Source organism: Furipterus horrens, unplaced genomic scaffold (assembly GCF_987537825.1).
Source record: "Furipterus horrens unplaced genomic scaffold, mFurHor1.1.pri manual_scaffold_4, whole genome shotgun sequence".
Classification (NCBI taxonomy): Eukaryota; Metazoa; Chordata; class Mammalia; order Chiroptera; family Furipteridae; genus Furipterus; species Furipterus horrens.
The window spans coordinates 12808166-12820195 of NW_028327174.1; the positions used below are offsets into that span (position 1 = coordinate 12808166).

The 12030-nt window shown below is 43.7% G+C and overlaps 1 pseudogene; it reads left to right on the top strand.

Moving 5' to 3' along the window:
- The first annotated feature begins 1656 nt into the window (after positions 1 to 1656).
- On the top strand, positions 1657 to 1742 carry LOC150011133 (small nucleolar RNA SNORD116; annotated as a pseudogene).
- Positions 1743 to 12030: the final 10288 nt, after the last annotated feature.

A 12030-nucleotide genomic window follows, 5' to 3' on the forward strand; every position in this document is an offset into this window, starting at 1 on the left:
TCCATCCTTCACCTTCAAAGCCAGCAGGGGTGGCATCTTGTCCTGCTCATGTTTTAAATCTCTCTGATTCCACCTCTGCCTCATCTCCCGTCTCACCCAGAGAGCATGCTCTGCTTTTAGGGGCCAGTATCATGTCATTATATTGGGTCCGTCTGATTAGTGTAAAATATTTTCCTCATCTCAAGGTCCATTATCTTATTCACATCTACAGATTCTTCTCTGTGATATAATGCAATCTGTTCACAGATTCTGGAGATTTTGATGTGGTCATCTTTGGAGGACTATCATTCTGCCTACTAAGCTATGAAACAAATGTAAGTCTTGGGACTGGAAATAAGATGATGGTGAAGGGAAGTCCCAATACAAGGATTCTGTGGAAGGCTGAGGTATGAACATATGAAAAAACCTCACTGAAGAGGGTGAGGGAACTAAGGGTACTAAGGGTACTAAGCTAAGTCACTCTGGAAGTGAGTGGGTCTGTAACACTGTGGCAAAGAGAACTGTACATAGCAGTATACTCTAGTTGATAAAGCTGAGTCCCATGTTGGTATAAGTTAACGACACTGAGACCGCTACACGTGTACATGGAACCGAACAATGAAGCAAGTAGATGACACATGCTAGAAATAGGTTTTTCACTGTTGGAGCGAAATGAGCAATGAAAGAAGGCTAGAATGATGCATCTCCTAACAGGGTAGAGTTGGAGACTTCTCTATGAACTCATGTGTGCCTTAGTATAGTTACATATAGAAATATCTACAGAAATGCACCGGCACCCCAGTTAGTGTGCACACATATACCCCCTTGTTCTCTTAGACGAAAAGGTCTGCAAGCAATGACATTCTGGGAGCGATGAGCGCACCTCATACCCAGATCATAGTTTCTAATACTCTTCTCTAGTTAAAGGAACCAGGGCTCCTTGGAGAAAAGGCTGACTCTAGGACTATGGCAGGAAATGATCAAGATGATTCTGAAGCATCTTGTAGTGCCAGAAAATAAAGAAGAGCTCACACACAAAGAAACAAACAAAATCCACAGTAATAAATAGTAAAGATATGTCAAAGGTGTACTGATGCCAACAAAAGTCCAACCACAGTTGTTCTGAGCAACAAAATAATTAAGGTAGTAAAAGTAGTATTGAATTAGAGCCCAAAATATAGAAAGAATCCATGAGTTCATACTGGTAGAATTAAGTGATTGAATAAATAAGTAAATGAGAGGAGAAAAGACAAATTTTCTCTGTAGAAGAATTCTAAATAATTTATGTACATGCTTCATGATCAAGGTGATAGAGCATACTCTCTATTCCTTAAGTGTGGGCTGACATAGTGACTTTCTCCCAAGGAGTGTAGTTGAAAGAAAGGAAGAAAGAAAGAAAGAAAGAAAGAAAGAAAGAAAGAAAGAAAGAAAGAAAGAAAGAAAGGAAAGAAGGAAGGAAGGAAGGAAGAAAGAAAGAAAGAAAGAAAGAAAGAAAGAAAGAAAGAAAGAAAGAAAGAAAGAAAGAATGAGGGGGAGGTGAGGGGGTGGAGGGATTGAGCAAAAAGGAAAAAGGACTCACGGACCTGGACAACAGTGTGTGATTGCTTGGGGGGGGGGGGGGGCTGGTATAAGGAAACTAAATGGTCATTGAAAAAATACAATAAAGATTTAAGATTTTGATCGATGATGACCCCCTCACAATGCATTCCTTAGAAATCTGAACAAAATGAGTGAGAAAAAAAAAAAAAAAAGACTTAAGATTTTTTTTTAATTTTTAAAAAAGAAAGCAAGGGTAATTTTACAGTGGCAAACCTTGACAAGCCAGTTGATCAAGGTCAACCTCAACACTGGTAAGTCACGTGAATAGTGTATCCTTGATGAGATGCGATGAGAATGGCACTTTACCTCTGTGGTTTTTCTTCCCAAAAACCCACAGCCTCAGTCTAATTATGAGAGAAACATCAGACAAGTCCAAATTTAGGGGGGCATCCTACAAAATATCTGACCAGTACTCCTCAAAACCGTTAAGGTCATCAGAAGCAAGGGAAGTCTGAGAAATCACCACAGCCCAGAGGAACCTAAGGAGACGTGAATCTAACGTGACATCCTGGATGGGATGCTGGAGCAGGAAAAAGAGGACTTAGTTAAAAACTAAGAAAATCTGAATGAACTATGGACTTTAGTTAAGAATGTACTAATATTGGTTCATTTGTTGTGAAAAATATGTCATATTGATGTAAGATGTTAATAACAGAGGTAACTGGGTGTAAGGTATATGGAAGCTTTCTGTAACATCTTCACAAACATTTTATAAATCTAAAAAATCTTTTAAGTTATTAAAAAAGAATTGATTAGGACATTTGGGGGAAGTACCACAGTAGTAAGAATAATTATTATTTTCATGAAATTTTTGCTTCACTTAACTATAAATATATATGTAGACCACACTAGGTCTTGAGGTCAAATGCACTTCTTCCTGAAGATTGTTTATACAAAGTATGAAAAACACTGGAATGGAGAATTGCTATTAGCTCTAAGATTTCTTAAAATTATTCATTTCAAGCTGTTTAAAGAGAAGTTTCATTCATTCAGTCAATAGTTGTTCAGTGGTGAATCACCACGTCCAGAATACCATGCTTTGTACTGTGAGGCGTGGCACAGGTGAACAAGACAAAGGGGTTCACCTGTTAGAGACGCAAGTGGAAAAACACATACGGTGTCATGTAAAAGGCCATGAAATAAATGCTAACTAGAGGTTAATAGAATTGCCAGGAAAGCGCAGAGGCCGAAGGAGTCAAGAGTTGACTCAGAGAGTCAGGAAACGCTGACTGGGACCTGACATTTTAGTTAGACTTGAAAAAATATCTAAGACTCACTAATGCCGGCTCAGCGCTTCCTATCTTGTGAGTCCCCGCAAGAATATTATAGGGATCGTGTTGTTTTATCCCCACACGCCCAGCTGGCCGGGTGCTGGTTTTACCCCACTCTAAAGAAGAGCAGAGAGAAGCTCAGCCTGGTGAGGGAACGGCCCCGGGATGTACATCTCTGAAGTGGTGAGGTCAGACCTGTGTCTTGGCTTGAGCTTTAGAATTAATTACCCCACCGACCCCACCTCCAGCCATTCCCTCCTGTTTGTTCTCCCTGACTCGATGTTCCTCTGGCTGCAAAGCATGGTTTCGGAGTTTCACGCCCGAGAAAGAGTCTTTTTTGTTGCCTCGCTACCATAGCCCCTCTTTTTTTCTCCCTTCTTAAAACACGCCTACACGACAACCTTCGCTGTCCCTCAAACTGCCACCTCCCTTCTGGAAGTCCCCTTCACTGCCCTCTCCCTAACAGAATCCATTGCTCCTCCTTAGCTTTTGTTGAAAAATACATCTCCCCCCACCCCACCCTGGCCACCACACTCACATCAGGGCCGGCCCTCGTTCTCTTCCTGCTGCTGCCTTCCCGCTGAGCGTCTGGTACAGGGTAGTTGCCCGGGAAATGAGGCAGGAAGGGAAAAAGAACCGTAGGGTTTCATGAATAAATAAGGAGAATCCCAAGAGGAGAACAACACACGTAGAAGGGGAGAAGGAGAGGGCAGCGGAAGAGCCTGGCGGTGGTGCAGCCCAAGGCGTTCAGGTGCGTGGAGCACAGGAGAGACAGCAGTCGGGGGCTTTATTCTGTTAAAAAAAAAAAAGAAAAGAAAAGAAAAAGGAAGTACACCGTGGTGGTGTTTCAGGGTTGAAGGACAAGAGTTGAGTTGAGTGAAACATTTTATTTTTATCTTCTCGCCCTTGAAGAGGCTGGAGACAAGAGAAAACATGGAAACTCTTTATTGTGGACCTATTATATTTTAGGCACTACCTTAAAATCTTCATCTAAAGCCTCCCACGATCGCCCCATGCACCAGAGAGTTTCCCTTGTTTCGTGATTGAGAAGATGAAGCTGACATAGGTTCACAGTTGAGAAATGGCAGATCCAACATCTGAACCCAAGTTTGGTTCCAAAGCTCAGAGTTTCTTACCACATTGTCCTCCCGCTCTAAAAAGCTCTTCAGAGCCCCGCCTCTTCCTCTTGCCCACTTTCCTTCTCCCCTGACACCCTTCTCTTTGCCTCTTCATTCCTGTTTTCCTGGACCTAAGGGGCAACTTCCCCAGGGGGAGGGTGCCCTGAGCCCCAGCAGCAGGAACCAAGGCGATGGTTTTATTCCCCTCCCGCCGTGGAGGACAAGGATACCGCCTCTGGGACCCACCCGTGAGAGGCACTGGCTGTGAGCACAATCCCTGGAAATGCTGCCAATGTTGCTGGCTTCTGGGACTCTTTCAGCCGTTTCGAGGGAGACCTTCCCTCCAGCTCACGAGTAACATAAGATTGCCCATTTTAGTGTGTGCGGGCATCTGCTGGTTTGAAATCTCCTTTTGGATGTACTTTGTTGTTTCTTTCTAAAACGCTTTTCTTCCAAGGCTATCAGGCTAACCAAGGACACTGAAGGAGTTATGAACTGAAAAAACGAACGAACAAAGAAACAGAAAACCAGTCCTTCCTTTCTTTAAAATGGCATTATGATTCTGACATTTCCATTCGAGCTTCTCCAAAGTTTTCAAGCAATATATGCTTTATGTGTGCTTGTGATTAAAATATGATGTACCTTAAAAGCCATTCCAGCCCCTTGTGATGTGGTCATAAAAATTATTTCAGCATTAAATACCTCATTCCCATCATGTCAGCTTGGAGACCGCAGCTAGATGAATCATCGGAGAAGTGGAACACTGAGCAAAATGTTTTTCTTTCTGTTTGCGGGGCTGAGGTTTATTCGATTAAAGGATAAAGGTAAATTGATCAGCTCTGTGGATGTTTGGAGCTTGTTTCTCTCACTGCTGAGCAAACTTTGAAATGCGGGGAGCTGAATGGATTCTCCTCTCCACGACTCCCTGTGCCCGAGGAGCTGAGGAGAAAGGTCTGCCTGCCGAGCCGTGCACATGAACAGCTGGCCAGGTTCCACGGGTGCTTTTCCTGACGCCACAGTGACCCGGAGGGATCACACCGCATCAAATCAGCCTCACAAAGCCCCCTCTAATGGAGTGCCCAGCGATTTCATGACAAGCTGACCTTGAAGCTTTCTTGGAGTTAATTAAAAAACAACAACAACAAAAAAAACATAGTTTGCAGACTCAATCTGCATAGCCCATTTCCATTTCCACTTCTCCTTTCAACTGGGGGTCCCTGTGACCTGTCACTCTTTCCCGCCTCTGTCACGCTCACTGTCCCATTACCCAGGTAGCTGAGGTTTCAGGAAAATGAGAAGCTGAAGGATGTGGGGACAGAAAAAGGACCACTGGTTTTGACTTCAGCTGTGGTCTCTATCCTGCCCTCAGCAGGCTTCCAGAAGTGTCTGTCTCAGGAAGTGGCCAGCGGCCTCCCTGCTCTGAAATCCCCAACATTTATTAAACTTTGTTAGTTTGAAATATCACGAATCATACAATAACAATAAATAGTAAAGTTGCTGAGGTGTGTTCTTTGTGCCCAAAGTGCACTGACGTCTCCCATTCCTTATTTCACTGAACCCTCACAAACAACCCCACGGGGTAGACGTGATTATTATTCTTACAGACACAGGATAACGGAGCTAAAGCGAGTATAAGTAGCTGGTACAAGTAGTAGAACTCAGATTTGATCTTTGCATTTCGACTCTGGGCCCTGGGTCTGTAATTGCTGCATTAAACTGCTTCCCATGTATTGAAAATGTAATACTCAATATCTTGTTGTTAAGATTTACACGCTACAAACATGTGTACTGTGGAAAGTTAAATTTTTATCACCTACCTGGTCCCCCACCAGTCCCTACCTTCCAGAGCATTCCAATCAGGATGACCTTGTCCTGTTCTGTCTCCTCCCAACCTCTACTAACAATGATCCTATGAAGGGGCCCAGATTCTGTAAGGAGCCAAGCTACCTGGGGCAGATGGCGTCTGGGAAGGGATACCCCCAGAGGGTCTAGCAGACCCACACCCAGGGATGGCAAGGCTGGAGGTATGTGCACGTGTGTGGAGTGTTCCTTTCATAAACCAAGCCTGGGAGATCCCCGAGCGGCCAGCCTAGGCGGTGCTTCTAGAGGATGACAGTCCCCACAAGCTACTCCCCTGGCATTCAGCATAGACTGACCCAATGGCCAAATGACCTCTAAGGCTGAATGTGCGTAACTGAGGTGGAAGGAGCAGGGAGAACCTTAGAAAAACAAACTTAATTTTATCTCCTTTAGTAGGCTGTCCCAAATTTCCTGCTACACACACACACACACACACACACACACACACACACTCACACTCATACACTCACAGGAGTTTATTTCTCTCTCCCTGGTCTTTCTGCACTAGGAGGTGATGTAGAAGGAAAACAATGTTTCATTCATTCATTCATTCATTCAATAAACATATGCTGCCAGTTGTTTGGACTTCAGAGATAATAAGTAAGTGGTAAAAAGTATGGGCCTTGGGGTCAGTTCCCTCTATTTGCCTCTGGCTCTGTCACTTCTTAATTGTGCCATCTTAGTCATGGTTTTTACTCTCTGAGACCCAGTTTGCTCATCTATAGAATGGGATTGATGATATTTACACCTCCAAGAAGTCGGGAGGCTTGGGATTACTATGTGTGGGGCCTGCGGTACCTGGCTCATAGGGATGGTGAGCAAGGATTGTAATCCAAGTTCAAGTGCAGGAGGGGGAATAATTCAGCCTGGAGGGATGTGTGTGTCGAGGGGGGAGGTTAGGGTGGGGTGTATTGGGCCTGGCCAACTTTTGAATCCACATGATTGGGATTTTCTCCTACTTCCTTTCACCCAGGTGCCTGGTCTGCATTCTGCCATGGAAGGCACCTCTGTATCATTTGCTGACCATGCTTGTGAATAAAACTAGGCAATACGAGGGTCTGGGACTAGCCACGTGCTCTGGGAAGTTAAGATTTGGGAGAACTGGGAAAATACGACTCAAGTTCCTGAAAATATCTACTAATCGAGTTGATCAACACAACCAGAGGAAAGTCCTTGTAGACATTAACAAGATGCAGGGAGGGTGGAACTTGCTTAGGCAAATAGTTTACAAACAAAAGAAGAGATGGATGGATGTACTGGGACCCAGTGGGGAGATGCTGCTTCAATGACTGCAGAGGCCAAACCATTTACAAAAATAGCAATATGTCTTACACAACCTCTGAAAGTGCATCAGCAAACACAAAGCTGCTTGGACAGCCAGAGACACGCCGGAAGCTGCTCCTCTCAGTAAGTGACCCAGGCCTACCCAGGCCAGCGTAGACAGAGAAGCTGGCGACACTGAGAGGCAGCTCAAAGTGAGTGAGAAGTCATCCAGTCCCCCCAGCTAAAGGAGCCAGGATGCATTATTGGACTGGAATTGTTTTTCAGGCTCTAAATTTAGACCAGCTGGTGTTCTTTTTAAAGTACCATCCTATTCAAACTTTTGAATTGAAGAATTTGCCGTCTGATGGGATTTGAGTATAGGCAGAACACAATGTCCTTGGCTTGGCTCCGTCTTTTGTACAGTACGCTGCCACCCCAGCAGGACCACCTGCAGCAATTGGACAAGTTCACAGAGCAAAGATCTCAATAGACCGGACCTTTCTTTGCGGTGACACCGCTCATGTCTTTGTGACTATTAGCAGACCAGGAGAGAGGAAAGTGCCAAGACTGGAGGGAGAGAAAGTAGAAAAAAAAAAAAAAAAGAATGAATGAGGATGTAAGAGAAACAGTACCTGCCATGGAACCACACCTGCAGGACGGATTAAAGTACACACACACCTTCCTCTCCGTGCTCGAGGACAGACACTTGCTGACACAAGCTTTAGCCAAGAACTCAAGTCACATAAACACTGCCATGCTCGACTTCCCTTTAATATGAAAATTCTTTTTTTCTGATAAACAAATAGCAGTCATTCCCAAGTGTGAAACTGTGTCCAAGCCAGTTTATACATCAGAAAAATGATACATGGAAAGGCTACTGGGTTTGTGACATTGTCAAACATTGGATCAGCATACTGAACAAAGTAGAAATCAGAATGATGAAAGACAAACTAATATTACACAGCATAACCTTCTGTTAGGCATATAATAGACACACAAACAGAATTCAGAAATCTAGATGGATTTATATCAAAGTGTTAACATTAGGTACCTCCACATGGAAGAATTAGAAATGGTTTAAAATGCATCTTCCTTTATTTTTAGTTTTATTAAAATATATTTTTTAAGTGAACAAGAGCTGCTCTTGTAATTGGAATTTTTTTAAATTAAAAAATACAATTCACTAAATAAGTTTTATAAAAGATTAGAATCTAGGATGTCTGTATCATTCTTAGGATAGAATTTTACTTATTTAGCAAGATATTTTGTTTCTGTCTGATTAATGAAATAAATATTTGGAGGTAAATCACAGGAAAAATTGTTTTTAACCTAGAAGAAAAACTAGCATTCTAGATGAGTATACAAGATCTGTGTACTAAGAATATATTATCTCTGAATTTTTATTCTGACAATGATTCAGGTTTGGGATTAAAGGTGCTGCTTATCTAAAAAAAAAAAAAAAAAAAAAAAAAAAAAACTTGATGAGCCAATATGTGAAACTGATTGAACTATTTCCTCCTCCAAAATGTGTAAGAGGTGCTAAGGGTGGGGTCACAACAATGTTTTCAATAATGGGGGGGGAATGAAAACCTCCTGGTAGTGAGTCCTTTTAACTGTTCAGTGGGCTGATCAATGTTTGATGCTGTCACACTCTCAGTAGCCTTTCCATGCAACTTTTTTCTGATGTATAAACTAACTTGGACATAGTTTCACACTTAGGAAGGATCTTTTTGAAAAAAAAAAATCCATCATATAGTATTCATTATTTTGACCAAGTGATCAAAGCCATAAGCCCGGTAAACCGTGCTTAACCTATAGTACATGTTGAATGGATGAGTGAATGAATGAATGAATGAATGAACCAAGACAATAACCAACACAGTCCTTGCCCTGGAAGAATTCACAGCTTAGTTGGAGACATAGAATCAAACGCATGAAACAAGTGACAAATAAAAAGGCAGTTACAGAGGGACAGCTGGAGGAGGCGGTTAATATTTATTAAGTGCCTTCCATGGGCCTGTTGGACTGAATGCTTCCCATATGGTGCTTCATTTAGTCCTTCAACTAGCCTATGGAGTAGGTGTCATTTTCTCATTGACAACTGAAGAAGCCAGGGTTCAGGGAGGTTAAATTAGTGCCTAAAGAAGCGGCAGCTAGTGCAAGACTGAACCAGGGATGGAATTTAGGGTCTTTGAACCCCAAATCAGTGTTGGATCTGCTCCACCCCAAAGCCCCCTTCATGAATAATTCATGAAAGTGAGGAGCCTACAGGGAAGGTGTGTGGCATCCAACCAGCCCTAAAAGGAGAGGCTCTGAAGGCTGTACCAGCAGAGGACATTCCTGTAGTGACAATGCAGCCAGACCCTTGAATCTACCAGTCTGGCTCCAATACTCTCCCACTAACACATGAAAGTGTGGGGTTCCAGCACACTCAGAGTCTTCTCCAGCCTCATCCCAAATGATTCACCCCAACTCCTTTTACGCCTCACATCCCAACCTCCTCCAGGCCCCCTCAGCCCCTGATCCTATGGTTGGACCATCCTCAGGTGGCCCCAGCAGGCCCCCTACATCTGACACTCAGCTCCATTTCTCCTCAGCCTCCTTTGGCTCTTCCTGTACCCCAATTTAGCTACTCCCCCTTAGCGTGTTTCCTTGACATTTTCAATGAAATAACTTGCATTAAGCACTGAGCACATCGTCCAGGGCTTTATCAGCTTTCAGTAGGGGTGGGCACTTGAGCCCTAGAGTTACCTAGACTTGGATTCAAATGTTTGCTCTTATCATTTGACTAGTTTCTCCCCTTCCCTTATCTGACTAATCTGACTAGTCTTTTAACCTTGAGCAAACTGATCTGAGTCTCAGTTTCCTTTTCTGGAAAATGGATAATGATAACACTTTCCTTATAAAGTGGTTAGACTATTAAATGAGAAAGTATATGGGAAGCATTTAGCACAATGGCAGTCATAGAGTAAAGGATCAATAAATAGTCTCATCAGTATTAATAACATTAGAATTGCAGAGTTGCTAATGGTTACAGCAATTCTGTTTAGAAGATTGCAGATCCAGGGCCCTGTAACTCAACCAAGGCCTGTGAGTATCACTTGCCCTGATCTTACCTGGCAGGACAAGCAGATGCTAGACTTTTGGAATTCAAAACCAAAAGCATAAAGTGGATTCAGCACATACAGGAACACAGGGCAGGGAAGATAAATAACAGCAGTGGGCATGATGCATTTGTAGGGCAAAGTATGAAATAGACTTTGGAGGATTTTCCGGCAAAGGTGTTATAGAAGGAAAACATCATTCATTCATTCATTCATTCAACATGTACTGCCAGTTGTTTGTCATCCAAAGATAAATAAGACAGTTCTCGTAGCTTCCAATCTAACAGGGGATATATTTACCTAATGAGATCCACAGACACAGTGTAAAATGGTCTACACTGCTGCAGTGGAGAACAGAGAAATGAGGACCAGTTATTGAAAGGGCTAGGGCATAAGCATAAAATATTTTTATAATAAAAAAAATTTTGATGAAAACATACCCAGAGACATACATATACTGTGGCTTATAGTGTCTTGTCTCACATGCTCTTGTTCATAAACCATCTCAAGTTCTTAGTGAATTGCAGGGCAAATTCCAAGCACTCAGGAGATTCCACCACCACCACCTCCTATTGACTGACTCATCTGCCACCCCAGGCAGCTCCATCTTTTACTCTCTGTGAAGCACTCAGAACATCCGTGAGCTCACCTTCCCTCGTGACTGATTGACCTAGAAAACCCTTCTCCCCCGCATCCTTTCAGTCCTCAGTCCTTAGTAAATATTTACAGGTCATTAGATGGTGGCTCCTGGGAGAGCTAACAAAAGGCTGGAAAGCTCCTCAGCAGGGTTAATAGATCTGAGTTACCAGTTTTTGTTATTGTTTTTTGCTTTTGGACTCTGCATGCTTTTGGAAATGTTTCCCCATTTTCTGTTTAGCTAATGTGGTCACTATCACGTTCCTGGTGGGATGGTCCCAGGTTTGGGGATGACAGACTTTGAAGAACCATCCCCTGAGCTCAAGCATACGTGAGAACACTCTGGCTGGGCTGAGGACACTGACCCACCCTGTCTCAACTTTCAGGTCAGGGACTGTCTGGGGGGAGCAGAGTCCACACCTTCAATGGACTGAGCATGCTGAATTTTGTGGTTCCAATTTTGTCCAAACCTGTCTTCTTGTAAGATGTCCTCGCTTTGGGTCTGAGAGACATGGCGGAAGATGATGAGGAGCCAAGAAACTAAGCAAATCTAGCCTTGAACATGGTTTAGATCCAATAAGGCCAAGGTCAACAATGAGCGGGCAACAGGAAAGAGTGGAGAGGGGCCCTGGGGCATTGAGGCTGGTGTCCCTCCAGAGAGTGGTCTTCCCCAAACGGGAGACACCCACGCTGAAGAGGGGCAGGGAGAGGAGGAGAGCCAGAACCTGATGACTGCTGGGCACAGAGACGAAGAGCTGAAGTCATGCTCCCAAGCTCCTGGGACCAGGCTGACGCCCATCTCCCCCCAGGACGGAATCCTTGCTTGGCTCCCTTCCCCTGTCCTACCCTGCTGCCTCACCCCTCCTCTCAAGGACACCCCCTCAATACATCACTTTCCCAGACTCTTCATCATAAGCTCTACTTTTAGAGATCCCTCACCAAGCAGCAAAGGACCAAATCCAGGGTCAGCACGGAGATCATTTTCTTAGGAAAAATTTCACGGCAAGATGCCACAGGAGCCAAGAGCAAGAGATGTTCGTGGAGAAGTTTGCTAGCCCTTGCCCTGACTGTTCCTGACCTCAGCACCAGAAGCCACACTTCCCAGCACAGGCTCCAAGGGCCAAGAGGCTGTCTGCACTCAGCTCATAGCAAAAAGATGGGAACAAATTATAAAGCAGTTCGTTGTCACCTCACAGAAAA